At 51.8% G+C, this 27,998-nt stretch overlaps 1 long non-coding RNA gene across 11 annotated transcripts; it reads right to left on the bottom strand.

Annotated features, from left to right (window-relative positions):
• Positions 1–25: 25 nt before the first annotated feature.
• LOC109435751 (uncharacterized) lies at positions 26–27,998 on the bottom strand. Of its 11 annotated transcripts, none has more exons than XR_016022762.1 (6): positions 22,067–27,996; positions 21,845–21,931; positions 17,110–20,635; positions 15,374–15,544; positions 6,182–14,252; positions 26–5,982 (listed from the first exon to the last, which is right to left on the bottom strand). It is a non-coding gene; the product is annotated as an uncharacterized LOC109435751 (long non-coding RNA). The 11 variants fall into 11 exon arrangements; XR_012492974.2 differs by having other exon boundaries at positions 17,110–20,558; XR_002136009.3 differs by having other exon boundaries at positions 17,110–17,475; positions 20,461–20,558; positions 21,845–27,991.

The following is a 27,998-nucleotide window of genomic DNA, read 5'->3' as shown; positions in this document are numbered from 1 at the left end:
TAATAGATGAAAAACAAAGGCATGATAAGTTGAAGGTAGTAAAACATTTATTAAGTTCAGATACATGAATAGTCTGTTCTTAACAGAAAAACAAGTCAACAAGGAAGCAATTTATAGAATTTACAGCACTACCACGTTTCAGCAAAATGCAACTGAGGACCTCAGATATTAGAGTGATTTGTTTTTTAAAATCCATTAAATTATCTCCTACCTCTGCAATAAAGTATCACAAATGCAGTGAAAGAAGTTATGAAAAAGAAGTGTGACCTTCCTTCCCACTCTCTGCCCATCCATCTTCCAGGAAACCACAGGCTGTTGCTGAGCACACTTGGTGTGAGGCTTCGAGGCTGCTGCTTTTCCCCCTACATCATAACCGATTTCAAATGGTGCTAGACAAAAACAGACTCTGAACACCAGGAGAAATCGGTCAGCCTGTGTAAGAGATGGGTCCAGCGGTGCTCCCGGGGGTCCTGCACCTTGACAGTGCAGGTGGCCAGTGTGTTCCAGGGCATACAGGAGTGGGTGGACAGTGCTGGTGTGCACGCACAGGCCTCCGGGCACACAGCCCTCTGCCCTGCCCATTACAATCAAGCACCCAAACCATCAGTGCCTGTCACCACTGCTGGTGGCTGAGGCTACATGTCAACACAAAGAGCGTCACAACCTCTGTCCTGCTCAAACCCTAGTGTCTTCAAACACAAGCCCCTCCCCATACTGTCACCCCTCCAGACCCAACATACTCAAGAGTGTACTTTGCTTTCCAAGTTGCTTCCTTCTTGAACCAGCTCTGGTGGCAGGAGAGGAGCCAGTCCTCAGAGCCGTGCTGTGCTGCAATTCTTACTCCTAAAACACTGATTTCAAATGGTGCTAGATACAAAGATGGAAAAATCTAAGCCACCATGTGAAACCAGCTTCCAGAAGAAGAGGATCTCACTGAAGAAGGGAGATGCAATCCGAAGACCCAGCCTCTGTCCCGAGGAAAATGTCTTCTTACAGTCCACTCGTGACATGACACAGTATCAAGATCCATTCGAAAGGCATAGAGGAGACTTCCATAGAGACGTCCAAGGAAGCTGGACACAGACGCTTCACACAGACGAAGCAACACGAAACTTACAAGCTATGTTAATTTAACTCCACGACCAGTCCCTGTCCATTATTACATATATAATGAGATAAAATAGGCAAAGCTATCATTAAAATGCTTTGCTACATTAGTACTGCCCTGCATTTGTGCAATATTTCACAGTGTGCAAAATGTTTTCTGATATTATCTCACTTCATCAGGAAACAAGCCCCCTTTCTGCCTATGCGGCTCTGGCCACTACGAAAAGGTGACTGTCACCAGGGCCAGGGCAGGCTTTCCAAGTGCCCTATTCAGGAAGAGCATGGGCTCCGCCTTCTCAGCCATAAGTGTCACAACACTGACAATCTTATTTAACCTCTGGTGTGACACACAAAAAACTGGTGTCCTAAAAGTGTATTAAGTAGATAATCCTCTAACACAAGAAATGAGTTTTGTTTTGTGTTGTTTTTAAAATTTGCCTGAACATAAGATTTGCAAACTGTGTTTAAATTAGATTTTCCACATCCTAATTACATCACCTTCTTTGGTTGTTTGAAGCTAAAAAACACGTCTCTATTTCCACTGATACCATAACCAAGAGAAAGAGACACAGAATCTGTAAGTTCCTACCAGTTCTTTAGGCCTCTAGATACAGGCTTGTATCTTTTTATGGCCCCTGGAAATAATGGTATGTCTGCTCTAAGGGAAGAGAAGGAAGCAACATTTGAACACCAAGTTGTGCTCTTTAATTCTCACAATAGTCATTTTGGCAGGAGAAGAAATGGCTCCTTAATGTGGTTCAATAATGTGTCCAGTCACGTGACTAATAAATGGTGCAGATCCCAGATCGAACGCTAAAGCCTGTGTCCTGCCCCTCTGCCCACTGCCACCTGCTCCACAGCTGCACTACCATCTCCCCCTGTACTTGAACTTAATTACGAGCAAGATGGGGTGAGGGCGGCATGTGTATCCGAGGCAGTATTTCTGCGTGGAAATGGCATGTTACTGACTGTACAACACGTTAAACGCGAGTGGAGACTGGAGCACGACTGGTTCTGCAAGGGGCCTGGTAGTTGAGGCAGCTGCTTTGTTCTGCTCCTCTGGCGCCTTTGCGATGTCCCATAGCAGGGCTGCGGGAGTGGGGCCGCTGGAGATGAAGCGCCCAGCAGTGCTGAGAGGACGCCCAGTGACCCTGACACCAGCACCAGGGCTCTGCAGCCCGTGAGGCTTTGCGAGGCCTCAGCCACAGACGGGAGAGCTGGGGTCAGCTCTGCCCGCAGGGGCTCAGATGAGGACACTTGCAGTCAACAGTGTGCCCTGTTAACGGGGTCACTGCTAGGGCTTTAGGTCAGGAGTGAGTGTTAATGGCAGTCATTCCCATGGGTTCTGAATCCTATAAAATGAAGAGATCTACATCTGGTAATTCTCAGCTTTTCTGCTTTTACTTCAGCCACACTCTTCTTCCTTAGCAACGTCCAATTGCCAGTATCCATAAAACCCTTTCCTAAGATGTTGTCACACAGATACATGTCCTCCAGTGAGCCCAACTTCCTCCCACCAGAAGGCCTCTGCATATGCTGTCTCCATCCGCTCTCCCATCACTACCACCTGTCAACACCCCTCCCCTCTCCCCCCGCAACCCCCTCCCCTGGTAACCCAGGTGGTCTGAAGTCCTCCCCTTCAGGTCTCAGCTCAGCCCTCCCTTCCTCAGGAAAGCTGCCCCCCCCACCCCAGTCCAGCTTCCGGCTAGGTCGCCCTCTCCCAGCATCTAGTTCATTTCCTTCAGGACACACTTATGTCATGTGGTTATCAGGGTGGTTAAATAACGTCTCTCCCGCTACCCAGGCAGCATCAGCCCCGAGTTCAGAGGAGGGGCTGCACACAGCACAGCAGCAACTGTCACTGAGAAACTACGGGACTCGAACTAGAGTTTGGGCTCCCAACTCTTGAGTTCAAAAATACTTAGTTCTCTGGAAGAAGAGATAAAAAAGAAATCATTAACAATGCATCGCTGTAAAGACTCTAAAAGAAGAAGAAGGGGAAGAAAGTAACCTTAGTACCAGAACCTTTAGCCCTTCCAATCCTACTGAATAAAAGGGTCTGTTCAGATCTCAACTTTCCCAACAGAACCAGGCTTCTCTCTGCAAGTCTGCTGATCAATGACTCACTTACCTGAAACAAGCTCATGTTTTTATTCCCTAGTTGGTTGTAGGTGGGTGGTTTGATGGGGGCTGGAAGGGGTTTGCTCTCCCTGGCAGCCAGCGCAGGGCCACCTAGGTCTGTCTGTAAGGCAGCCCAGGAAAGCACCAGCCTGCTGAGGGCTCTGCTGTCACGGCAGGTGGCAGCGTCCTTCTGCATGGGCCTGATGGCACCTTGCACACTGGCCAGGGGAAGAAGGCTGGGTGGGCTGCCCGGGAAGGAAAACCACCCACCAAACGGGTGGGTCTGTCACCCTGGGAGGTGCCACCAAGCACAAAGAGGGCTTCGGGAGCCAAATTGCAACCCTAGTCCATTTCTGTGCCCACATTCTCTTTGGAGGTTTGTCCACACACCCCCACCCCTGCGCAGGACACTCCTCGGCCTGGGCAGGGACCCGAGGGTGGAGGAAAGGTCACCACACAGTGAATCAGAACGCAGTGGCTTGACTTCCTGCTCAGCCTGGACTGTGAGAATGTCCCTGGAATGGGCCTCAGAGGTCATCGGAGAAGACGGGGGCTGGCGCAGGCTGCTCACTGCACATTCACACACTCTGACGGCTCAGCAGGAAACTTAAGACAGAGAAGCCTGCAGTACAAGTACAGTGACCTGGACAGGCCGTGTTTGTCTGCAGGCAGGCAAAAGCAGGTAAACAAAACAAAACTGTGCAGGCCAAACAAAATCAGCTGAGGGTTAAATACAATTCACGGGCTGTCGGGTAAAGAACAATCTGGAGACTGCGAAGAAACCTTCCATTTCATTCTATAAATCACGTTGTCTTTTATAGTCCAAAAATTCCCATGCCAAGCATGGTGCCCAAAAAATAATATGGGAGGAAAATGGGAAGGAGAGGCATCTTTGTTTATGAAATCCATAACCAAACCCATGGAATAAACAGATATTCGCCCCCAGGAACCGAATGCTGCTGGCTTGTTCTGCGCAACCGCAATGTGTTCCAATCCAGAACGCTGAGAAGGTTCCTGCAAGGCAGCAGCTTCTCCCTCCCAACGGGGCTGGGTGCTGAGTCACAGCTACTTACGTGACTGACACAAGTTCCAGCCAGAGTGGGGGAGGGGTACCGGAAGCAGAGCCCAGATCATCCATCTTCCTGCCACTGGGAATTCTGGTTTCAGGGCTCCTGGCGGTGAGAAGAATCACCTTGGGGAGAAAGGGGCGTGGGGAAGGCCCTTTTGAAAAGGGGAACATTCTGCCCAGACCATTGTATGTATGAGCTGACAGGCCCTGCCCAGTTTCCTGTTGCTCCCTGCTCTAGCCCAGACCCAGTGTCCTGGACATTTTGTCTTAAAACTGTCGGGGTGAGGCCTTTGCCAACTAGCTGTGGTTAATGAATCAGAGGAAAAGGTGATAAAATGAAGGGCATGGGTATGGGGCCTGGGGTGAAAGGGAACATGGGGTTGCCCCTCTCTTTCGGGCATTTTGGCCCCTAAAAGGAGGGCTCAGCACCCAGGGACTACCACACTTCCCAGGCTCCAGATCCCGAAGTGGGGATAACATGCTCCAGGCCCACTGAGCAGCTCCTCACATGCCCGCTGAGGTACCAGAGCCAGAAGTCACAGCCTCCTCAGCTTACGTGGGCCCAGCATCAGCAATTCTGCTTTGCCCGAGGTAGGGCTTTGGAGGTCTACGTTCCTAGGCAGTGGCTTTCCACAAAGTTGACCTCTCTGTCCCTTCCTCGACACCACCAGCGAGAACCTGGGTCTGGAAATCTCCCACGCAGTACAGGGCATGAAAGCCCTAGGTCAGTCAGCTGGCTGGCTGGAGGGAAGGATGACCCAGGGCTATCCTGCCCTTGGGGTGCAGCGGAGCATGGAGGGGGGCAGCAGGACGCAGTGAGGAGCACAGGGCAGGAGGAGGGATGGAGTGACGGCCAGAGCGTGGATGTCTCCACGTCCCCTGAGCATGGCTTAGTGCAGGCCGAGGAGGATGGGCAGAGACCTAGCTGCTTTCAAGGAAGCTGGTGCTCTCCACAAGAGGCAAAGCTCACGCCTACGGTCTATGACACAAACACAATGCCCCCCACACAGTTCCCAGGTCCAGACCAACGTGGATCCAAAGGAAAACCACCAACGCTGCTCCCTCCTCCCTCCCAAATCATCTACTGGACTCAGTAAAGATGGACTCAGAAGTGAAAACCTCAGCCTCAGGTGAAATCTAACTATGGAGGTTGAGGGAGAGAGGCCCCAGAGCCCAGCTTCCCCACCTCCCCAGGCAGAGTAGCAGACACACTGTCCCGTGGACGCCCCACTCACAAGACCTTGGGCCTACTGCTGCGAGAAGCACGAGAAGCACGTTCCTGTCCCCAGGATCCCCTCCCAAGGCTTGTCCTGGCCTTGGCAGCACAGCCCCCACTCCTCCTGGAGGGAGAGCAGACATCCTCCCGGGGGGCAAGGCCCGGGCCGGCACCAGGCCCATACCAGGAAGCCCGAGGTGTACCCACTAACCTCGGCGTGGCAGTTCTAGCCAGTACCTGGGCACACACCTGGCTGAGCACATGGACTGGGGCACACCCTGTGACATGGCTCCACTTCCCTAGTTGGGGGAAGGCAGGCTGGGCAGACAGAGGGTAGGTCCAGAGTCCAGAGCCAACTTGAAGCACCTTTCTCTCCTGCGTCCCCTGCAGCTGGCCAGACTGGTAGCTGTGCCTACACTGAGGGCCAGCCTCATTTGTTATCAGAGCCTCTGCCTGCCAGTCTCAGGACCTGGAACAGTGAGTGGTGGGAGGAGGCAGGAGGAGAGGGGCGGGGAGGGGGGGCGGGGAGGGAGGGCAGGGCCGGGGAGGGGGATGGAGGAGGAAGTGTCACAGTCTAGTGCATTCCCATCAGATCAGAGAACGGGCAGCTCATACAACTTCCCTTTTTCAAGCGCTTCTCGGCCCCCACTTTCATTTCGGTTCCTTACCCTCTGGACTGGGGATAGCACAGCTGGTGGGCTGGGCAGGGGCAGGCACCCAGGTACCCAGCCAAACTGGGCTGTCAGCCGGCTCCATCGCGGGCCTGGCAGGCTCCCTCGCTGTTACCCGGCATGCCCTTCTCCTTGTCAGGGAGGCCTCGCCCTCTTGTTTTCCAAGTTTTATAACAGTATTGTTTGTTGTCCAGCAGATTAAATTCTTTTGCAGGCTTGGTGGTGGGGGGGACGGGGGGGCGGGTTGAGGGACAGAGAGGCGAGAAAGAGAGAGGGAGAGAAAATACAAATAACTTCCATTAGGGCCAAAAGATTAAATGAGCTCCTTTTTGAACACAGAGTTCACCTGTCTTGGAGAGGCCAGTGGCCAGGAACTTGTGTTCCTGTCCTCCTGTCCCCCTCCTCACCTAGCAGGGTGACATGTGGTCTCAGACTTTCAAGGCTATTACTCAGGGTTCAAGCCGAAAAGAAGAAACAGCTTAAGTATCTGGGGGATTCATGCCTGAGCAATCCCACCCCAAACAGGAAGCATGACATGGGCTGAACTGGTCCTAACAAAGACACCCTTGAATCTCATCTCTTCAGGGGTCTGGGTGACCTGCTCCTCTAGGTGAGGAGGGGGAATCTATAGGCACCTGTCCCGTCTCAGAGAGGGGTCATCTCTGCAGTGAGCTTGTAGTTTGTTCACATCTGAAATAAAAGTAATACATTCAAGGATGTCAGAGACATGGAAAGAACCATACCCCAAGGGAATTAAAACACAAATGCATGAATAAATATTCATGAATATGTAAGGAATGAGAGTGAAAACAGAGACGAAAGGAAACAAAAAGTCAATATAAAAAAAGCATGATCTTACAGAACACGTCCCTGACCTGTTCGGCTTTTCAGTGCTGAATCTGCAGGAGTTAATAACACAAAAGGATACATGGTTCTCCAGATTTAATACAATCTTCACTTAGTCATTACCTGGTTTATTTCCGATTTCGGGTTACCTCTGAATAGCACGCCCATTTGAACACACACGGTACCTTTAGCACAGCAGGCAATGCTGGTGGCCCCCGAGCTGTGGCTCTGACCTGAGATGCTCCTCTTCCACCTCCAACCTTCCTCCCGACAAACCACGTCAGGCCCTACCTCCTGTGCCCCCCCCGGGCTCCAATGCCTATCAAAGGACCCTAGGCCTGGGCAGGTAGTGGTGATGGCACAAACACAGGCTTAGAGCAGCTCAGGGCTCTTTCCTGAGAGAGACGAGCGGCCACTTGCCTTTGTCCTTTTTTTATTTGCAAATAGTATCAGTCCTATAGGGGCAGTTCCAGAAGTTCCCTCTGCAGGGGAAACAAGGTTAGAGCTCCAAGCCCAATGCTCATGTGCCCCCTGCCCGTCAGCTTAAGCTGGCATCAGTGGCAGTGCAGCACGCTGTAGGTCCCGGCACCCAAACCTCATGCTTTCTGGGGCCGTCTCAGTGTCTCACAGACCGCAGACTGCAAGGACATGGAGTCCCCCATCAGGTAAGGAGGTTTCATGTTCCTTGGGAGCCCTCAGCAAAGGGGACGCCAGTTCTCCTTGGAGTCAAGCCTACATCACCCTACCTGCTGCAGGCCCAGCCGGCTTTCCCATCCTCTGGGGGAAGGACTGGGTCCAACAGGACAAACCTTCCACGTGATGTTACTGAAGGCAACTCCCCTGTGGGTTCCCCATCACAGGGCTTCTCTACCAGCTGAGGCTGCTCTCAGGGGCTACGGAGGGCGAGACATGTACAGACACACGCTTGCTGCCCTGTCTCATCCCAATCCTTCCTCAAGGAACATGCCCAGATAAAGCTAAGCCATCCTGGCTGAAGGGGCCGGAAACAAAGATGAATCCTGCTGTTCCCCTTCATACAAGTCTTCGGTCTATTCGAATGGTGATCACTCAGAGGGCCACACAGCCAAGAAGACAGGCCATTCCCTGTTCTGCTTCAGCACCCCTATAAAGAGGGAGGGTCATGCTCAGTATTCAGGGAACACTGATGCCCCAGGATTCTCTCCAGGGGCAAGGTCTGCCTCTTCAAGTCAATCAGGAAGCAAGCAGGGCTGAAGCCAGCATTTCCAGTATCTTACCTCACATTGCACATTAGCCAATTCTTCCAGCAGGCGCTGTACGTTAGCCAGCAAATAGGGAGCATACACAACGCGAATGCTGGACAAAGTTCTGGGCATAGCTCATAAATCCGTTGGGAAAACCTCACAGGTTCCATGACGAGGCCGCTTTCTAAAAGAGCTCCTCAGCAGAAGAAACGGGACTAAGTGCCACACCGATGTGTCAGAACGGCGTGAAGCATGGAGAAACCTCACCAGAAAGAAACACGTGCTAAATGGCTGGCTTCCGGGCTGAGAAATACCAGCCCATTTTCACCAGAGATCCAAGGAGTTCAGAGAAGCAGAGAACAGGAGAACCTGGATATTCTGAGAAGGGCCCTATGACCTTCAGAGATCAAGTCAAATGCCCCCCGCCCCACTGGTACTAACCAGGGGGAGAACACACTAGAACCTAAGAAAATGACAACCGGAGTCAGGGGACCTGGTGGAGGTGTGACCCATATTTGGCAGGTACAAGCAATCAGATCGCGGCAGGACTCTCTCTGGCTCAGTTTCACCAACGACAGGGATAGCGCCACCTACCCTCACAGGGCGGTACGGGGACCACATGAGCTGGACAAACGTGACGAGAACTGTGAACCATCACGTGGTGCGTGTGAGACGATGGCTGCCCATCAATCCCTCTCCGGCCTGAGTCCCGGCCCAAGTACCGCTTCATTACGTCATTTTGGGGGTGAGGTGGGGTGGGGGTGCTCATGGCGGTGATGCACAGGTGAGTGTCTAGTAAGCAGAGTGTCTGCGTTTCGGCTAGTGGGTTGCACAATGTGTGCCCTCAGCCCCAGGGGACCTGACCCACGAAGCCCTGGAATAGTAGTGGACGTTGTGGATGGAGGCTGTCGGAGAGAAGCTAGGCCAGGGACCCAGCCTCTCGTGGCCCCAGGATGGCCTTGCACAGCAGCCTGGGGGGGGCCTGAGACCCTGGGCTTTCCCACATGTGTTTTATTTTTGCTACGTTTTAAACAGTGACTGAAGACTAAAAAGCCAAAGTGGAACTGGTGGCTCCAAGATATTTTTGTTTTTGTTTTTTTCTTTTCTCTCTCTGTCTCTGTCTCTCTTTCTTTTTTTTTTCTTAAATAGAAGGGCTTGAACAACCACATGAGAAAAGAAGGCTAAATATAAAGGAAAACTTCCTGACAGCAAAGGACACAGACCCTGAACAGCTGTCTCAGGAAAGGCACAGGACATACAGGACCTGCAGTCCCATATTCTCTCCAGGATTTAGAGCCAGAAAGGATGGCGCATCTTTTCTAGAACATGGCAGCACAGCCAGCCCCGCACCCAGCAGCTCCCACACCGCTGGCCCCTCTCCAGACAAGCGTCTCGGTGGGAGCTGGAGTCCCCCCCCTCTGTCACGTGGAGCATACTCATCAGCCCCTTCCCACTGACTTCTGTGGGGAGGGGTCCTTCCAAAATTGTCTCCACCCGCTGCCCTAACTGATGGCAACAGCGTCACGTCAGAAAACAGGATTGCAGGTGCTTGGTCTTCAAGATCCCTTCCCCCTCCTGCGACCCAGGTTTCCTTCTGCTCGTCCCGAGTTTCTGGCTAAGAAATCCCTCCACAACCACGCAGGGAGTACCCCATGTCAGAGTTGGCAGGAACCTCCAAAAACTCTCGTTCAACCCCCTCATTTTCTAGGCAATGAAACTGAGTCCCAAAGAGATAAGGTGAGTGAGTTTTTACCAAGGGAACCAAGACCTGCTGAGTCTTCTACCCCAAGCAGTGCTAGCCCACTCCCGAGCCCCACAAACACACCATCAGAATCCACACTGCACCCTGGGCAAGCTCAGAGCCCTGGCAGCAGATGGCAGTCTCCGCGGTCCAGGGGGAGGAGGGGCAGGCGTGACCATGGGGCAAGGAGGGAAGAGTCCCTCACGGGGCCTGACCCACGTGGGCCTGGCCACTGCTCTGCACTTACCAAGTAAACAAGTCCTGAGCCCGGGAGCCGAGCTGCACACACACTGAAAACATCCATCCCATCTCCAGCTACCAACCTGCCTCAACCTCGCAAAACACAAAGCTCGTCCAAGCACCTGACACAAGGTGACTTCTCGTCCCTCACCCTCTGCCTGCTCCTTCCCTATCGCGACAATCTCGGAACCACGTGTTCTGGCAGGAGAGACTGGGCACAGAGTTTGCCTCCCCAGGCACATATTTTATATGTGACTCGGCAAAGCCTTTACCCAAGTGTTTCCCTGTGCTGCGTGGACAAGACAGGGGCACAGGGACCAGGCTGAGGTAGCGACGCCAGCTGGCGCCTGGAGAGGGTGGGAGACGGAAGTCCAAGAGCAATCACGGCTACGGACAAAACCCCAGCCTGCTGGGAACCAGAGGTCTGATGCCCACCGCCACCATGATCCCCGAGTCACTGCAAGTTCCGTTAAGCTCTGGGGACCTCGGTGACTTTTCTAGGCGTTAGGAAAAGAGCACATCAGCATCCCTATCGATTCTAACTCTGGAGGTCTGAGCACACTGGCTTCCCAAGGTGGCCGAGGTCCTTTAGGCTCTTAACTTCCCTCCCTGACCAACGTCTGGATGCTCACTATGCCTGGGTATCCTCCTTTTCCACAGTCTACTTTATACATTGTTAATTCTGGTTTTTCTTATCAGTGACCTCTCCCACACTAGAACGTAAACCCAACAACAGCAGAAACTTGGTCTGGCTGCATCAGGCATCGCGGCTCCAGCCCCTGGCACGTGGCATAGGCAGAATCCAGGTTTGTGGAAGGAACGTGTCTGCCTGCTCGGCCCTGCCTGTCCATGGATACCCAAGGGACTCTTCCTCTGCCCTGCCTCCCCAGAAAGGGATGTGGCATAGCTGTCCCCAGTGACTACAAAGTTCCCCTGGGTATCTGACCTTTCACACTGGTTCACATCAGTTCTCCCGGCTGCCTCTCCTCTGAGGGGCTTAGCTCTCCAAAATGTCGACTTCAGTTCAAGAAGGTGAAGAGAAAGTACAGGCTTTGGAAGTGCCGGGGTGTAAATCTCAGCAACCCTACTTACCAAGTGTATGACCTTGGTTAAGTCACATAATGATCAGTTTCTTTAACCATCAAAGGGAAGCAACACCTACTTCATATGGTTGTTCAAAGGTGAACTCAGGGGCGGCCGGTTAGCTCAGTGTGTAAGAGCGCGGTGCCCTTAACAAGAAGGTTTCTGGTTCGATCCCCACATGGGCCACTGTGAGCTGCGTCCTCCACAACTAGATTGAAACAACTACTTGACTTGGAGCTGATGGGTCCTGGAAAAACACACTTCAATCAATAAAAGTGTTTTGTTTTTTTTTAAAGGTGAAATCCGATAAGCAAAGGGGGACCCTTCACAAAGGCCTGTTTCCCTTTCTCTCGACTGCATGCTGAGCCCATCTCACGGCTTCACGCCTCATTACAGACCCTGATCTGGGCTCCACACACGTATCTATTCCAGGCCACAGCAGACAGCCCTGGCTGAACCCTGAGCACATCCTCCCACCGCTGCCTGCCCTTAATCCTACGGTCGACGATGCACAGCCACCTCCCACGTGGCTTCCTCCACCCTCATCCCCTCACTGCCCCCCTGCCCAGGCCCCGCACAGGCCTTGGGGCTCCTGCAGGTGGTCCCCGGCTTTATCAGCCCACGCGCAGCTCCTGTGGAAGAAACCAACAAGAAACCAAACCCACTCGCTGCTTTCCTCACAGACACTCCAAGTCCCAGAAAAGCAAAGCAAATGAGGGTCTCCCACAGACAACTGGCTAGTGGAAAAGGGCAGTATCTCTTACGTATCGAAGAATGAGGCAACATGCCCAAAAAAGTGACCAGCACAAGGTACAGATCCTCTCTAAAGCTGTGGCTGCAGCCTTGGGGGCACTCGTGCCAGGGGACAGAGCCAACACATGCATTAAACAATTCACAGCCCTGACCAGATCAGGATTCAATGGAATCCAGAAGCTGCTGACCAATCAGGTCTCCTGGCAGGGCCCCGCCCCCATGCCCAATGGCCAAGCCACACCACAACAGCTCCAGCGCCATCAGCTCTGCTAACTTCTGCTGGACTCCAGATGGAAAGGCCCCACGCTGGCTCCTGGCTCCCAGATCGCAAGAATCCAAAGGTCAAGAAAGAAGTGCTAGATATGCCTGGCCCCCCTTCTCAGGGGATGCCAACTGTTCTGCTAACCTGACCTGCGACACATAATGCTCCATGTCATGTAAGTAGAAGCCAGGCTGGTGAGCAGGGAGAAAAGCTCTAGGTGAGGGACACAAATAGGAAAATCAATAGGGAAGCACCAACCCCAATTCTGGACATACCAGAGGTAATAGGGACAATTGCATCACAAGGAGCAAAACTAACTGCCCCTTTGCTTCCCACCTGGTCACTCCAATCAAAGGCAGGGCTGTGAATGGGAGCCATGGCCACCAGAGCCAGGCCCAGGGATGCGCCGCATATATGAGCGCACGGCCAGCAGCTCCATCTGGCTCCAGTCCTGTAGCCAGTGTTGACTAGACTCTCATCGACACATCTTCAGGGACGTGGCCCCCTCCTCTCCATCTCCCCAGCTGCACCAAAGCTGATCTCTTCACTTTATTCATGTTCCACATCCAACACCCCTAGCGACCCCTTGCTACATTACTGCTGGAGGGGCTGAAACTTGTCAAATTCCTTGAAGGAAGAGACACTGGACTCTTCCAAACAGTCCTGGATTCCTCAGTCAGTGAGGATCTCAGGCTGCTCACAGCCAACTTACAGACTCATCTCAGATAGGAAGGAGACAAGGTGAAACATTGTGAGGTAGAATTTGCCAGTCTTCCTTGGACTGCAGTGGGAGCGGGATGGAGAAGAGACATGAGAGGTGAGATCCCACAGGTGCCTCCTGCTGTCAGCCAAGAGCATCATAAAATTACCAAGCACCCTTCTGTTTATCTTTAGACCCCAGACAAATCTCTTGGCTAACTGCAACCAGCCTTACTGGCCCAGAACATCGCAGGAATCTACTTGATGGGGGAGAGATTTCCCAGTGACACGGCAAGCACCTACATTCTGCTTTCTGAATTGTCTCTGAAACACAACAGACCTCCCCAGTTCTGCAGACGGTCATCCTTTTTAATTACCATTGCTATTATCAAGTGAGGCAGAGAAAAACATTTCTATGTTAACTGCCTACAGATGCTTTGCAATGGCTTACTTGGCCAGCATTTTTTTTTAAGGCGAAGGCAATGACAGCCTAGAGGAAGAAAGTGATTCACTCAAAAAAAAAAAGGAAAAATAAAAATCAAAAACCCAAAGGAGGGAAAGAGCCCCAAAGTCCACTAGCCAGCCCCTAGTCTAAACTCCAGACCACAGCCCTAGACTAGGGCCAGCAAGGCCAGAGGTGTTTAGAGTAAGAGGGCATCCACTGACATGACACAGGGAGAAATGCTCAAGTCCCAGACAGGCTCCTGGGACCTTGAGGGGTTAAACCCAGAATCTCAGGCTCGGTGTTGGGGACCAAGGAGAGTTCCTGGTCCGTGACATGGAAGCCCCAACTGCTCTGCCAACTGCCACATCCAGTGACCCCTCCCAGCTATCTCCCACACATCCTAGCAGGATGGTCACTTCAGCTGGCTGCCCTGCCCCCAAGCATCTGCTGGTTACTAACCCCATTCAGAGAAAAGCCAGGAGGATGAAAACAGAAAGAAGAGAGCAATTGTTTGGGAGATTCTGAATGAAGTTTGAGGATTCCTCATTGAATGAGGAAAACGGTCTCCTGGGGAAAGAAGGGATTTGGGGAAGATGAGAAGGGGGAAGCCCACACCAGACTTACCTGGAAGGGAGGGAGGGGGTTAAATCCTATTTTCCGTGCTGCATTTGGTTTCCATTAAGCACCCTGGTGATGAGTCACTGACAAGACCAGGATCCTGTCACATCATCAGCACTGCGGTCACAGAACCACACAAATTGGTGGCTCGACAGCACCTATGAGAGGGAGACAAATATCCAGCCCACTTTGCCTTTGCTACTCAGCCCGACACGCTCAGTTACCACCCCGCTCCTCCTGAGGATGGCTGACACCTCTGCCTGTTAAAGCCCGATTTCTAGAAACCCCCAAACAGCGGTGAGGGCTGAGAGCAGACACAGCTCCCAGATGCCGACAGCTAAGTCTGCCCTCATATATCCTGAAGAAAATCAAAGGGTGGAGGAGGAAGGGGTGGAGGAAGACAAGAGGTCCAAAAGGAGGAAGAGGGAGGTCAGAAGACATCCTTGGGTAAAGCAAGGCAAACAGGAAACCAAGACGACATACGGAGGCTGGTCTGTGCAGGGGCCACAGTGTGCCTGCAGCCACGTCGTGCACACAGCCTCTCCTCCTCCAGACCCAAAGTCCATCGAGAACCGTCTGCCCCTCCTAGCCCTCACCCCGTATCAGTACCCTCATCCATACGACCTTTGACTCTTATCAGCATCGAAATAGGAGACAGAAAGCTTGGCAGCCCTAAAACACACACACACACACACACACACACACACACACACACCCACACCCTCTTCCCGGAATGAAAGGTCCCTCAGAGATGTCTCACTCTCTAGGTTCTGGTTCTCTGATAGAAATGCTCCTCTCCCACGGGGGAGGGCAGACACGTCCGATAAGAACTGCTTAGCACAATGCTATATATAGTCGAGGTTCCAACCAGCCTAGAGATTTGGAGCTAGAACTTGGCAGAGAACCATGCTAGATGCCAGCAAAGACCAGCCTCCCCCAGCCAACGGAGAGCCTCACCTCTCTACTGGGGGCAGTGAGGGTGAGCAAGGCCCTTCCATTCGGCCCATTAACACTCTGTACTGAGGGACGTGGGCTTTGGGCTCCGTTGTAGGAAAAATCAACCGTGCCTGAATGTGAGGGGCTGGATGACGAGTTGTAGCCTCTCTGAACCTCTCCAGCAGCACTAGAAAAACTGATCCAGTCCTTTCTTCTGGAGGACTAAGCGTGCGGGCATGCAGGAAAAGAATGGAGAAGGCATGCACAGCAGCTGGCTGGGTTTGATAAACATCTATCCACTGCTGATATTTGAAGGAATAAAAGAATGCAGACAAATACTTACTGCACAGAGCCACGCTGCCAGGCATCTTCTTTTTTTTGCAAATAAATGCAAACGGGCACACATTTATTCCACAGTATGATGGCTGTCTTCTGTATACCAGCGCCATCCTCAGCTGAGCCGAGTGTCCATGGGGTTGTCACTCATGGAGCTCTCAACTCCTCTGAGTTCTCTCTGGGGAAGAAGCGAAAGGAAGACCAGTGGGGTCAGCTCACAGGACCAACCTCAAGCAATGAAGATGCAGGCTCCAATCAGGGTCCCATCTGGCGTTAGGATGTGGCCCTGGGACCATGGCACGGGGCTGCTGCTCACCATCCAATGACAGAAGCAGGACAATGTTGGGCCCATCGTCCTGGAAAAGTGCCAGTACCAGTGGGCATGGAGCTCTTGTCAAGCCGGGCCTGTCTATCATCTCTTTCAGAAAACAAATTTGAGGGACAACAATGCTCTCTGAAGTACAGTGCCTGGGCTCTCACCATACACACAGTTTCTAGACAAAGAAATATGAGACTCAAAGGATCTAACACCCACATATATACAATTTTTTTAGGTCAAGATGCTCTGTACTCAGGCTCAAAAAGACATGACGCAAAGAGGCTGGGGCTGCCTTTGCACTCTGGGTGGGGACGGCTGGCTCCTGTCCCTTGCTCTGCCCAATTGTCCGCTGTGACCTCGGTTAGGTCTCCCTGCTCCCTCAGACTCCCAAGGCCCCAAAGCCACTCCTTCCAGAGATCCCCAATGAGTCACGCTGGGAGACCTCTGGGGAGAAGAGGAGGTGCTCCACGTCACATGTCAGTGCCAGCATCATCTATGGAAAGTGAGGCTGAAAAGCGGCACGTGGGGAAAGGAGGCAGGGAGCTCCAGGGCCAGGCTGTTCCTCAATCCCCACCCACAAGTTGTTTGCTCCTCTGCCCCCAGACACTGGCCAAGGGAGGGAAAGGAGACAAAGGGAAGCCAGATGCTGGGGATAATGGCGTGGCAATGATTCAGCGGCAATGGAGGTCCATCTTTTCTCTTTCTCCCAAGATGGCACGGCGGGAAGGGGCGGGGCTGCGCGGGTGGGGCCTGGGGATGTCACGCGCACATAGCGCAATGCTGCAGATTCAAGAAAAGTCTAGAACCCAGAGCCGCCATAATATCTCTCTGTCTCTCTCTCTCTGTCTCTCTCTCTGTCTCTCTCTGTCTCTCTGTCTCTCTCTGTCTCTCTCTGTCTCTCTCTCTCTCTCTCTCTCTCTCTCTCTCTCACACACACACACACACACACACACACGACAGGAACTCAAAGCCTATAATTGTGCCTAAGCAGGAAGTAAGCAAGATGAAGAGAAGAAGATAAGCTTTGATTTGGGACAATAAGGAAAGAGGAGGCCGAAGGAGGCCGCCCCAGAGCAGGGCTTCAGCTTAAGCCCGGAGATGTGGATCCACCAACATCTTCACATAACACCAGCAAGGGAAATACAAGTCTTACATCCCCATGATGGGTCCTTGCCTGCGGGGTCCTGGAGCATGCCTGCTAGGCCCCACCCTACCCCCAGAAGAAACCTGCCTTCTATCTGAGGCAGTGAGCCACAGTGAGAAATCCAAAGGGGCTTTCTGGCCCCAGTAAGATGGTTCTCATTTGGGACCAGTGACAGGAGCTCAAGAAGCAGCCCTGTCTGCCAAGCTCATCTAATAACACAAACAGATGCATTTTCTTTTGAGATTCTAAGATTCAAGTGTCCACAGAACCGTTTTGTTACCTGGTGTCGCCCCCACCCTGGTGTCCAGCAGTGGGCTGCTTCTTTGCCAATTCCTTCCTGAAAATGACCCGAGCCTAAGGGTCAGCTCTGAGCCCGACAAGCTGTTTTTGCTGCTTTCATGTTGACAGAACGTCCTGGCCACTCAGCTGAGCGCTCCATCTCCCCGCTCCGACAGACTGAGTCATCATCCAAAGAGGAAAAAAACAACAAAGCAGCCGTCACCAGGGTCCCCACTGCCGTCGGCTGACGATTCATAAGCTGTCGTCACTCTCCGCTCTGTAGTCCTGGAATTGGTGATGAGGGGCTTCAGGGTGCCCAACTTTCCTCCCACAGGGTGCAACAGCATCAGAAATCAGGCAGCCACTGCTGGGAGGAGAGAAGGGAAACTAACCTGGCATCAAAAGGCTCCCAGGAGGGTGCCCTGGTTAACCCTCACTCTGCCACCACAAGTCCTCATGGCTCCAGCTCCGTTCCCATGGTGTTTTCCTGATGGAGAAGCTGAAGGGGTATTTACTCTAGGTGGGGGAAAGGCACTACCTGGCAGGCTCCAGGTGCGTACTGCCTGGTGACCTCCTCCCCTGCCCCTGCTTCTGATACCACTGAAGGCTCACAAGCTCCCTTCTCCCCCATTTCTTCTCAGATCAAGCCGCCTATGACGTTCCTTCCTTAAGTCCTTGATGAACAATTGGGTAGAGGGACGGGAGCTGCATCACTTTCTGTTGGGAACCTACTTGCTTGGCAATACGTTAGGCATTTCTGTGTAGGTGACAGTGGCTCCATCTCACTGACTGAGGACACTAAAACTTAGATCAAATGACTCGTCTAAAACCACCCAGTGAAGACAACGCAGGGTCAAGATGCAAACCTAGCTCTGTCTGAGTGCAATGTCCCTGCTCCTTGCCTTCTATAGTCTCCACTGACTTCGGGTTCTGGAGCTTATTTCTGCTCTGAAGATACTACAACCTACCCCACCCCACCTCCACATCCTCTTCTGGGAGGAAAGCAACCAGGATAAATGAAGTTTGTTAATCTATCAGTTTTAGCTACAAAAAAAAAAGCCATTCTGAGGGAAACTGGCCACAAAGGAAGAGGAGAAAGTTAATGAGGCAGCCATGAGGGTGGTGTGGGACTGCTAAGTGACCCAGACCTTGGGTGCAAGAAGACCAGCCACGCAAACTCCCACATAGCATTACGGACTTACAGAATTCCTTAAATAGACACGTTTTGAGGATCTACCTCCTAGGAGGCATTTTATAGACACTGAGGGTTGAAAGAGGAAAATTGCAAAGGCTTTGAGAGACCAGCTTTCGAACCATGATCAGAATGCTTACCAGCCACAGGACTCTCCTTACAGGGTTGTGCTAAGGAATAAATGAAATAACCACTGAGAAAGAGCTTCACATGGTCCCTGTCAGGCAGAAGGCACCAAATAGGAATGTGTTTCCCTGGCCTCTTGGAGCTCCTTTCCCTGGCCTCTTGGAGCTCACAACCTAATAGGTGACGTAAGACTGATATACAGAAAACAGTCACACAACTACAGTAGCGAAAAGGAGGGATGAAGCGTATGGGAGTTTGTCCAAAGAGGGCATGGGAAGTTATGAGGGTCCCTCCTTGCGACAGCAACCAGGATGGTCCATGAAGGACAGTGGGACGGCCGCAGGTGGGTGCACGGAAAGGAGGCATGGAAAATATCACTAGTGAAAACAGAGATGGGAAAAGCAAGAAAAGGTCAGTCACCTGGTTTTGCCGGAACACATGGCCCACCCAGGGAAACTCAGACAGGCAAGACTACAGGAAAGCTAAGGCTAGTTACAGACAGCCTTGGGCAGCATGCTAAAGGCCAGGGATTTTATTCTGGAAACGATGAGAAACCATTTTAAATTTCTGGGCAAGAAAGACAAGATGGCCGCTACACGCAGAAGGGCCCGGAGAGGAGAGGGACGGGCAGCAGGGAGCCTCACTGTTGCACTACAGCTGGAACCAATGCACTGGCAGGGGGCGTGAGGAGAAACAGAAGGAAAACGGTAAAAAGCCATGGCCATCAGAACAGATCCTCAAAGCTGCCATGGACCCCACCCTCTGTCCCTACGGGGAGACTGCCGGAGACAGACCTATTTGAGGAACACAAACCATAGCTCCGACGCATCTGAGCTGAGCTGCCATGTCTCTGCCTCTACTCTCCCCTCCAAAGTTCAGCTTTTCACCAAACTGCTTTAAGCCTCAGGCCGATGAGGGCACGACAGGCCCAGACCTTTGGTTAGCAGTGCCCATGCTCTGGCTGAGCCAGGGCCCCAGGTAGTGGAACCCCCACCCGGGGCTGTGTCTGAGGGTGGGACTGGGCGGTCCTGCCCCTGGGGCCACCTTCACTGCGGCAGCCACCACTGTGCCCGCCTCTGCTGGGCTTTTGCCCGCCCCCCTCCTCCGTCATAGCCCCCGCCCCCCGCCCACTCTGCGGAACCGGCACAGCAGGACCAGAAAAACCAACGCCACCATGTCAGGTACCAGCAGAAATGCCAACAAAATGGCAGCCTTGTGATAAAAGGAGTCCAACAATATCATCAACCCACCCAGAGAAGGGGGACCCAGTGACAAGGGGCGTGAACAGTCAACCACTTCCCAACTGCCCCCCTCACCCTTCCTTACTCTCACAATTGTCACATATTTCCCTTCAGAAACTTCTTCTCAAAGCCAGAAAGCATAAGAGGGAAAGAAGGGCATCACCCCATCCCCCGAGAGGTCCTGGGGGCCATAGGTGACAGAGGGCATTGAGAAGGACGTTCTGCGTTCTATACCCCAAGATGGGAGACGGCAGTCCATTTCTGTCTTCAAACCTAGCTCCTACCACTGACTGGACAAGAGCTAGCCCTCCAAGGGAATGACATCTTTCACTGCTCCCCCATCAGACCCTCCCCAGCTTTGTGGGCCCTGGGGAACCAGGAGGCAGGGTTGCAAGGAAGGGCCGGGAAGGCACAGCGTGCCCTCCGTTATGTAATTAGAAGGGCGGTGCTGTCCTAGGCCGGAGACCCAGGGCGCATTGCGCTCCCAGATGCGCAGTCATGGGCAGGGGCCACTGGGCATGGTGCAGAACTTGGAAACCCCCTCTCCACAAATGAGAGACCTGCTACAAGGACCGGATGGAAGGCCGGGACCCTGATTTTTCCAAGTCCCCCACCTCCAACCAGAGGCAACCAGCCTGCTGTCCTAGTTTTGCTCTCACTCTCCTCACTCCCCAGAATGACAATCCTTTCTAACCTGGGACTTCCGAACCTCTCATGGCCCAGTGGCTCTCCCCGAAATCCCACCAAATACGCAGTTTCTGAGCAGTGTCCTGGGGTTGGTCCCCGTCCTCACCTTTCCAACCAGGGAGCAGCAGCTTCCAGAAGGCAGGTCCTTCTCATACTGGGCTCAGCTTTGGACAGCCCCGGACGTCAATGCAAATCTCTGGTCCCCTGGGAGTAGCCCAGAGTCAGCAGGAAGCCCAGGGTGGTGGCAATATCAGCAGCAGCAGCCCTGCCCTACCTTGCCCCTGTGTTTCCAGGGGAGCCAAGAATTATTTTGCTGCAACACTGAGGTGTGGCTGATCAGAAAATTTCCTTTTCTGAAACCAAACTAAAGGACAAATATTTTCTTCCAGTTTGATCAACCCTCTGTGCACCCATCTCCCCAACCCTCCCCCCTCCAAAAAAAAGTTTGGGGCACTCTGAGCTCCTCTTCCTTGGAGTGCATGAAATAAAAAAGGTATAGGAAGAGGCTTCGACTGGTCAATCAAAAGCAGGCACAGACACAGGGGCATACGCACACCCCTAAACAGATTTTAGAAAGCTGCTGGGCTTCTCCCCACCTCCCCTTTAAGCAAGTGAAATGCAAATTCAGATTTGATACCTTGCCCTAAGCCAATCAAAAAAAGGTTTTCACCTGCCACTGGCCCACCCACCAATCAGAGGAAGTTTCTGGAGTAGAGCCCTCCCCTGGCCAATGGAAGGCCAGCTCAGTCACTTAGTTAATGATGCAGCAGTACAAGGAAGGCCATCACATGTGAACTGGAAGGGTGCCAACATGGAGACACAGAGAGCGCAAGGTAAACAACTTTCCAACGCCAAAAGAATGACATTTAATCTCCAAATGCTAGCTTCCCTTCTCAGCTCATCCTGAAGCCCCCTTCACTTGTCCTACAGACCCTGGGAACCTCACTACCTGTCCCCCTAGAGCTTCTAACAAGATGCAACAGTGACTGCGTCACCATTCCCCACTTTTCCCAACTACGCAGTGACAAACCTTCCGGCTTTACCCCACTTCTTCGAGCCCATGCCCCATCCTGCCCACCTGCTCCCCACCAGCCCCAGATTCCCAGTGCTGAACATTTCAGTAAGGTAGCCCCTGGGAAACTGCCTGGCCTTCCTCTCAGCACGTCTCCTTCTCACTCCCTACCTTCCACCTGAGAACTATACGGACAGACAGATGCTGACACTTAACCTGGAAAACCAGTCTGTCTGTCTGTCCAATAAAAGAAAATAAGGATAAAGACTGGGAGGTCAGGTGGGACGCCAGGGACAGCTTGCTCCTCTTTCCTCTCCCCCAGTCAGGCTTGAGCAGCTGACACTAAGGGAAAAGAAATTAAAGTGGAAAAAAAAGCCCTCCCTCCGAGAAAAAAATAGCAAAAAGCGAGAAAGAAGGTGAGAAAGACAGAGCGCCCACATACGCAGAGACATCGCCCCCGATCCCAGCAAATACGTACGTGGGGGAAGAAGGGGGTGACACCATCAACTCCTGAAGTCCATCGGACCACCCATCGTCGCCTGCGCAGACCCAAATCTCGGTCCGGCTGTAAGGTGCCACAGTCCCGAAGGTTCCAGAAATTGGTCCCGTTAAACCTTCCACCATTGCCCCACAACCTCCTGCTGCCACCACTGACTCCACCACCACCCCAGCTCCTCCCCACGGGAACCGCCCGTGCCACCTTGCATGTCATCTCCTGAGCCTAGGCCACCCAGAGGCCTCCAGCCCCCGACAGATTTCTGTATGCTTGGCAAGTGAGCAGGCAGAACCTGGTGCCCGGTGTTGCTATGACTTGTTTCTTGATTTCTCTCTCTCTGCTGCAGCACAGCTCTTGCTAGCAGACCTATCGACAGAGCGCTCTTGCTCTCTCTCTTCTCTCTCTCTCCCTCTCTCTCTCTCTCCCTCCCTCTCTCTCTCTCTCTCTGAGCTCTGTGACGCAGATCTAAATTCTCCAGTCTGCTCCTTGTGTTGCAAGAGCAGAACTGCAGCTTTTCCCCTGGAGAGCCTGAGGGCAGTGCCAAGGCTGGTCAAACACGGCAAAAAAAAAGTTGGGCCTACACTCCACTCCCTGGCCACACTTTCCGCCCAATTTTTACCCTACACCTCATTGCTCTGGGGCATAAAGGGCCTGGTCCCTGCAGGCTCAGGCCTTCCCTGAGGGCTTCCCAGCCACAAGGCTGGTTTAACTCTTTGAGTGACAGCGCCCATAAGGCAGACAGGGCTGTCCCACACTAAATGTTGCATCATCTTTTCTTGAACCCTGTGAGCTTCTCCCAGCCATAAGAAAAAAACGGTCCTCACCCTGAGACCACCATCCTGTTAACTCTTTCTGCCACAGACAAGTCCAGGTTTACAGCCACAGCTGATTTTTGTTCGTTTCTGCTCTTTTGGCCACAAACCAGGACCTTTTTCTCCCTGGAATTTCCTAAAGACAAAAAGCGTAATTAAAACATTGCCTGTTTATCCCATGAGTGAAATCCTTCTATAGGGGTAGGAACTGGGTAAACCAAATTGAACTGCAGCCTGAAGAATCCTTAGTAAAGCCAGTCTGGATCTCCATTCTTCCTGGGCTCAGAATTTTAGGGCCTAGGTGGATACGTCCAATCACTTCTCAGAAGGCACTCTGGCCACTCAGTCCCAGAGATTCAGGCTGCTGAGTCATTTGTTCCCAAGAAGATCCTCTGACAACACGAAAAGCAGTAAACGGGAGCAGCAACCAAGCCTGGGCCCGGAGTGGCTAACAACAGGGTTCTTCCCTCCGGGTGGGCAGCCAAACGAGAGGAGCATCCACCAGCCCACCCGCACTGCCCCTGCGAGGGTAACGCGTGGGTATCCACATACCTGGAAACTCTCACGGGGGTGGGGGTGGGGGTGTCCCACCAATGCTCTGGAGACTGCCTGAGGCTGTTTTTGGATACTGACAGGCCTCTCCAAGAGCAAAGCATGAGCTCCCAACATTTTCCTGTTCCCGGACCCAGAAATATTTCCAGAACAGTTCCCATGCTAACTCACTGGATCCCGTATACTTACACCCAGGGAATCTTGGGTCACACACCACTATATTCAAAGAATGCAGACCCGAAAAGATTTCTGACAACCAGTCGCACTATATGATCTTAGACCTGACTGGAAGTGAGATATTCAGGTCCTGGGGTAGCTGACTCATAAAGTATATCGTATCAAGAACCTCGCAACTTCCAAGAAGATGGCTTGAGAATGACGGGCCAGGCAGCCACCTTATCCCAAACGCTGCTTCCCCAGCAGCCTTCTCTGGGCCAAGGTTTCGCCCAGAAGAAAGAAGACCACTTGGAAGACAACCATGGTACGCCACGGTTTTAAGAGAAGCCCCGAGCTTCTGTGCCAGCTGCCAGCAGGGGGGAAAGCGCTTCAAATTCACACCTTCTGGGCTCCAGGGTAGAGCATGCCAATAACGAAGTCACCTACTGGTCTGATGACCAAAGGAATGTGGCCTTGATGGCACTAAAGCGAGTCCCCCGGAATGGTCCTCTGCCTACTTAAATACCATTTGCTGTAGTTTCCTTTTCCATGGAAGAAAAACATGCCTAAGTTCATGTCAGGACATTCCTGATTTATCCAAGAGCCCAGGATCAAATAAACAAAGGGCTTTGAGCTCTGCCAGGGAGCCTCCTGCTTCAGGACGGAGAACTAGAGGGAAAGAGGGCTCAGCACGGAGTTGGCCCATCACCCGTGAACCTGGTGAATGACGTGGCTGCTCACTGCCATGGCGATGGAGATGTCACGGGTGGGTGGCAGTGAGCGAGGCAAATAAGTCATGAGAGACTGCGCAAGAGCAAGTTCAGGTCAGAGGGCCACACACAGCCACAGAATTTACAGAGAGAGGACGACTGTGGTCACTGAGCTTGAGTCCATGCAAAGAAAGGTTCCCATCTCAGGGGCTCGGCAGGGACCAACTCTGACTTGCAAAGCATTATGACAGCACTATATTTGGAAAGGTTTTGTTTCATTTCACTTTTCATCTAAGTCTTTTCTTTTTCTTCCCACAACCCCGTCACTTCTTACAAATTTACTAGGATTGAAACAGTCATTTTAGGTGCCTCTGCCCAATTCTAGGTCTCCCTTCTATTGATTCTGCGTGGCACCAAGAACAGAAAAACCCGAACGGGATGACCAGGAAGCAGAAATGAACTCAGTTCCAAAAACACGAGAGGATGTTTACTTAGCAAGCACGCTCGAGCCTACAAGGAAGCAGTTTTACAGGGTGCTGCATGTGGTGTTTGATTTCGGGGGTAAAGATAACTTCTGAGTGAGGGGAAGGTGCTGGCTCCTTCCGTCCACACTCTGAGGCCTGTGGAGGCTGGGCCAGGGCAAACTTGCAAAGGCAGGGCTTTCACTCAGACCCAGCAGGTCACTGGCTCTCTGCAGCTACAGGCCTCGGAAACTATACCCACTCTCCAAATATTGTGAGTTCTCCATGGCCTCTGACGGATCTGGGTCAAAATTTTGCAATGCCCAAGATGAAGAATTCATTTTCTCTTTAAAGGGAATGAGCTGAACTTTTACCCAGCCCTTGTCCAACATTAGGAATGCAAGCACTGTGTGTAACTGCCACAAACTCCAGTTTAGCGGGCATCAGCCAGGAAAGCAGGCTTAGTGCAGGCCTCCGCGTCCTCTCATTTCCTCAGCAGGGCCTACTCTCCAGGGACAGGATCTTTAATCAGGAAAGGAACTGTTTCTCTCAAGACAGGGGAGCTGTTCAGGAGACTGATCCCAAACGCCACACAAGTATCTGGGCTGGAGTGGGTGTTCTAGATAGATGAGGTAGCAACCAGTCTCAGGAGGAACTGACAGGCCCAGCTCCACAGTGAGATGGTGTTTCTGCTCACCGCCTGGGAGGGGCAGACAACGGGCACTCAGTGACCCCATGAGGAAATCATTTAGTAAGTACCGACCTACCAGGTGCTAAGCCAACATGCAGCATAGGAGAACTATACAGGTCATCACCTCACAACACGCACATTCTAGTTGAGGACCCTATAAGCATTCCCAAATGTGCATTTTTGACTTTTTAAGACTATCCTTTAAAAGCAGGAATTCATTTTCCCATTGAAATATATTAAAAATATTGGTTGGGTTCCCAGGGTAGCCTTCAAAAGTCTATTTTACCCACTTCGAGAAGGGCAGCCCCTCCCCAGCCCTGCCTGGTGGGGCCCAGCTCGGAATGGAGACCTCAAGAGCCCAGATCATCCAGTTTTTCAGGAGAATACAGAAATCCAGATTTATTACATTGAATTCTCGATTCTTAAACATTGTCCAAAAATGTAAAACGTCAAAACATAACCTGCCGAGCTTCCAGTTTTATCTGTGGTAATGAGTCCAAAATATGATACATTTGCAATAGAAAAATGGGAGCAGGCACTGCCAGAGTGAGGATTTAAATAAAATAAAGAAACAAAAGATTATAACTGAAGAGAAAAGCTTTACCTCACAGAAGCTGCTACCGGAGGAAAGCACGGCTTACAGGAACATGAGGGACCTCTCAGCCTTCCGGTCAGTGGATGTCAACCAGCTCTACGTTGAGGGCTGCGGGTGGAGGGGCGCCTCAGAATTATTTTTAAATACCCATGACCATTAAAGTACTAGTGTTTGTGCCCATTCTGACCTACTAGGGGGACAAGAGCCTCCAAGTTGAGAGCTGTTGCTCTGGACATCCTCAAAGGGTCTGTTCAGAGCTTTGTTGCTACATCGGAAGGGATTACCGTAATTCAGCTGCCCATCCAAGGCATGGAGCCCGCCATAAACAACACTATGACCAAGGGGTAGTGTGCTCTAGCCTCTACTTGACTCAATAACTCCCATCGCACCTTTGCGGTCTCAGGCAACTGGAACACACCAGAGATGAAATCCCTCTCTCGGTCAGTACCCACTGACTAGCCTTCAGCTCTTCATTCTGCCTTTGGAGCCCACAGAACAAGTCTACTCCCCCAAAGGCTTTCAGATATTTTAGGATCACTTTTACAACCACAAGTTTTTAGGCTACATAAGGAGGTACAAAAAGGGAAATGAAAAAGGAGGTGGGGGGCAGGGGAAAGCCGGGGAGAAATATTCTTAAAATAGCTGATCAAAAGTTAACAAGCCAAAGGAAAAGAGGAAGAGATCTACGTATTATGTATTCATGAAAAAAAGAAGCAGTTGTGGCAGAATAAACAGCCGACAAAGTGGGACATGCCAGAGGAAGTGCCCAGGGTCCACACGCATAGGAAAAGGAGAGCCAGGGAGTCAGACAGTTCCCAAGGCCAGCCACCAGGCTGTGCCAATGATCCAGAGCAAGCTGCTTACAACCTGGAATTGGGAGGAGAAAACTGTGTACAGCCCACAATTCATAAGTATAAGACATTCTTTTGACCATCTGAGGGGAAGGGGTTCTTTTCCTTATGATTTTATGGGTTCGTTCTACATCCTGGACACAAATCCACTTGCCAGTCACAGGGACGGCATGTGTGCTCCTCACTCTGCTAGTCTTTTCTCTCTTTTATTGATGTCTTTTGCCATCAGAAGTTCCTCATTTTAATGTCAACCAACTCATCAACCTTTCCCTTTATAGTCAGTGCTTTTGGTGTCTTCTTTAAAAAAATGCATGGCTACCCCAAGGTTATGAGGTTATTCTGTTACCTTGCAGGTGAAGTTTTCTTTTGTCTTAACTTGCACGTTTAGATTGATGATCTCTCTACATTTATTTTTGTGTGTGACATGAGGTAGTGGTCAAGATTCATTTCTTTCCCTATGGATATCCAACTGCCCCAACACTGTTTATTAAAATGATTGTCCATTCCCTACTGCTAAGCGGTGGCCTCTGTCATAAATCAGGTGTCCAGGTATGTATGGGTCTGTTTCTGGGCAACTTGTTCCATTCCGTTGGTCAGAAATAAGATAGACAAATAGGTCTATTATTGAGTTATGGAGCACTAATCTTAAATCAGGTGATTTACCATGAGGATTTATCTGCAAGTAAAATTTAGGAAAATACAAATCAAAGAGCCAATTTTGCAAAGGGAGTTCCATGTGGACAGCCATAGTGGGAGAAGAGAACGCCAGCCTAGGTCTCTCGGAAAGAACAGAATGAGCAGGAACAAACAAACAAAAAGCAACTCAAGCCAAGGAAAGGGGTAGCAAGAAGGGGCAGAGGTAAAAATGAGTCTTGTTTTTTGTAAATAGTAACACAGTGATTAAGAGGACAGGCTCGGGGCCGGCCTGGTGGCTCAGGCGGTTAGAGCTCCGTGCTCCTAACTCCGAAGGCTGCCAGCTCGATTCCCACATGGGCCAGTGGGCTCTCAACCACAAGGTTGCCGGTTCAATTCCTCGAGTCCCACAAGAGATGGTGGGCAGCGCCCCCTGCAACTAAGATTGAACACGGCACCTTGAGCTGAGCTGCCTCCCAGATGGCTCAGTTGGTTGGAGCGCGTCCTCTCAACAACAATGTTGCCAGTTCGACTCCCGCAAGGGATGGTGGGCTGCGCCCCCTGCAACTAGCAATGGCAACTGGACCTGGAGCTGAGCTGCGCCCTCCACAACTAAGACTGAAAGGACAACTTGAAGCTGAATGGCACCCTCCACAACTAAGATTGAAAGGAAAA

Source organism: Rhinolophus sinicus, chromosome 11, assembly GCF_057876585.1.
Source record: "Rhinolophus sinicus isolate RSI-liver-muscle chromosome 11, RSI-T2T, whole genome shotgun sequence".
Taxonomy (NCBI): domain Eukaryota; kingdom Metazoa; phylum Chordata; class Mammalia; order Chiroptera; family Rhinolophidae; genus Rhinolophus; species Rhinolophus sinicus.
Note: the sequence above shows the minus strand (reverse complement) of the source record. Positions and strands in the feature narration are given on the sequence as shown.